Source organism: Rhipicephalus sanguineus, chromosome 4 (genome assembly GCF_013339695.2).
Source record: "Rhipicephalus sanguineus isolate Rsan-2018 chromosome 4, BIME_Rsan_1.4, whole genome shotgun sequence".
Lineage (NCBI taxonomy): Eukaryota > Metazoa > Arthropoda > Arachnida > Ixodida > Ixodidae > Rhipicephalus > Rhipicephalus sanguineus.
The window spans coordinates 108373728-108376529 of NC_051179.1; the positions used below are offsets into that span (position 1 = coordinate 108373728).

Consider the following 2802-nt stretch of genomic DNA (forward strand, 5'->3'; position numbering starts at 1 on the left):
TGGAGGTGCCGGGGTTTGAACCCGGGACTTCTCACATGCGAAGCGAGCGCTCTACCACTCAGCTACACCCCCATGTCGATGTTTCAGACGTCCTTTTTCAACCTCACCTTTAGTAATAAAAACCAACGGTACAAATGTCGTTTACACAAAAGTGGTAATAAGTTGAAGGTAAGTGTAGGTAAGTGTAAGGCCCAGCGGTGCTGGCAATGCTCACGCCTCACCCCTAGGAGTCCTTCGCAGCGCTATGAAAACGGCCGTCCACAGAGGCTACGCTGGTATCAAAGATTGCCCCTGCCAGTTAACGCTGTGTCCGAGTCGCACAAGATGTCGCTAACGCAATTACCCCCACTTCCGCGGCGAATTGAGGTGTGCGCTAGATGCGACTTTCTGCTCGTTCATTGATATTTGTTTTTTTTTTTTTGGCTCTTGTTGTGCCTGAACGTGACTTAAGTACGCATTCGCACAATAGGTGCCGGCTAAGGAGGTTGAAAACTTTAGAATGCCAATGCAGCCACATCTGCTCAAGGTGATGACACACAGAGGCGTGCGCACATGGGAGAGAGGGAGGGGGGGCAGGGGAGGGAGCCGTTCTCCCTAATCACCTATGAGAGAGGCGCAAAGCCTGCTCCATACTTTTACTCAGCCGGACCTCTCCCGTCGTTGTTTACAGAGCAAGGTTATGACCACGCAGGTTTTTGAAGATAATGGTGGCCAAAGGCCCCTGATGTTGCATTGCAAGAACTGTTTACTTCCCATCTTTACCTCCGGACTGCGAGGGTCCCAATGCAGGTAGGTAGCTAATTGTAAGAAACATGCCATCGCTTCATTTTCATTTTTAGGGGCGCAGCTCCTTAAGGCGGCACCCGTTCGTCCCTCGTAGTCGTCGTGGTCGTAGTAGTGAGTAACAAGTCTTTCGCTTTGACCTCCAAGGTGGTGCCGGTGGGAGATTTCTCCTGTGCGTTGTTGAACAATAAAAAAATTCGCAGCGTGCGCGTTAACTAAAAGCCGAATTCTTCTGTCTCTCATTCCCCATTAGCAGCCATTGGCATGTTCCAGTAGGAAACGTTAGTAGAAGTAGAAGTGTAAGTGTTAGCTAAAAGCCGACTTCTTCTGTCTCTCATTGCCATTAGCAGCCATTGTTTACCTCCAAGGTAGTGCCTGGTGAGATTTCTCCTGTGCGTGATTAAACAATAAAAATTTTGTTCAAAACGCCGTTGATTGATGAAATAAACCAACGAAAGACGCCAGATGTTTTGTAAAAGCAGAACGAAAGAACGCCAGATGTTTTTCTTAAAGTGTAGTAGTAGTAGTTGCATGTAGCCACCTCGCCCGATCGTCAACGGGCGAGGTGGACCGGCAACGGCGCGAGAACCCTGCCGTACGAGAGTTAAATCACACTAAAAGACATACTTTGCGGGCGATACACTCTAGTGAGCTTTCAACTTTTCGTCTTAATGTACATGATAAGGAAATTATTTCTACGAAAAACGCAAGGCACACCTTGAGCAATATATTTGGTTTTGGGACGCTAAATGGAACCATGAGGCGATGCGAAGCCGGAGCACTTGCACGATCGCGTTCCGTTGGCTTTCGTTGGGCATGCTACCGACCTCGCGTCGTGGAACGCGCGTCCTGTCTTCCCTCTAGCCTTGCCTTTAATTCGCACAGGGCGAGCGGGGAATGCGGTCGCTCTTTCGCTCGGGAGCGGACTTCTTCCTTGCATTTCACCGATCACAAGTGATAATGAAGGGACCACGTAAACCAACAGTACAATAAAAGTTTGATGTTTAATATATACACGATGTTTCACACTCTTTATATTATGTACTGGGCGCATTTCACGGAAGAGTTTCACGGTTTACAGATGATTCCCTCCGTAGCTTCGCCCCACTCATCATCATTCACCCCGTGGATATGCTGTGATTTTTTTTTCGTCCATTGTAAAACGGGTTTTTCGGACACGACCAACCGAGTAGGGGCGCAGCGGTAAACCTTCTCCCCCCCCCTCACCCCTAATGAAGAACACTCGGCACGCCTAAACAACACATACAAGTGATGGTGATGCCACACTTCCTGGTTAACTGTAACAGCGAAGCAGCTTAAGCTGGCCGTAATTTGTGTGTGCGGCCTTTCAGAAAAACTATCATCGTCATGAACGGGGTGGGCCACAGAATTTGGGCAGATACCACTACTTACCATTTCGGCGTCTCGTGTAACAACCCTGAGATTGAGCACAGAAAATGAAAGAGAGAAAAAAAGAAAAAAAGAGAGAAACAAACAGAGACGGAAAGAAAGATATCAAGAAAGAGGAAAAATTCTTGCCGAAAAAATATTCTTCGCTAGGCGGGATTCGAACCCGCGTACCCTCGATCCGAAGGAGAGCGTCCTAACCCCTCGGCTATCCGATCACGCCAGCAGAGGAAGGAACCCCACTACTCACCACTGGTTTACTAAGAGAGAGAGAATAATATAATAATATCTGGGGTTTAACGTCCCAAAACCACGATATGATTATGAGAGACGCCGTAGTGGAGGGCTCCGGAAATTTCGACCACCTGGGGTTCTTTAACGTGCACCTAAATCTAAGTACAAGGGCCTCAAACATTTTCGCCTCCATCGAAAATGCAGCCGCCGCGGCCTGGATTCGACCCCGCGACCTAAGAGAGAGAGAAAGCTACAGAAAAAAAGAGAAAGAGAAAAATAGAGAGAAATAATGGGAGTAAAGCAGAGTGGTACGTAAGCGTTACAAGTAATCGATTATATCTAATCAGCTACATTTTCTTGTAATCTTGTAATATAATC

The 2802-nt window shown here is 47.6% G+C and overlaps 1 non-coding gene across 1 annotated transcript; it reads right to left on the minus strand.

Annotated features, from left to right (window-relative positions):
- On the minus strand, positions 1–72 carry Trnaa-cgc (transfer RNA alanine (anticodon CGC)). Its single transcript has one exon. It is a non-coding gene; the product is annotated as a tRNA-Ala (tRNA).
- Between the last annotated feature and the right edge of the window lie 2730 nt (positions 73–2802).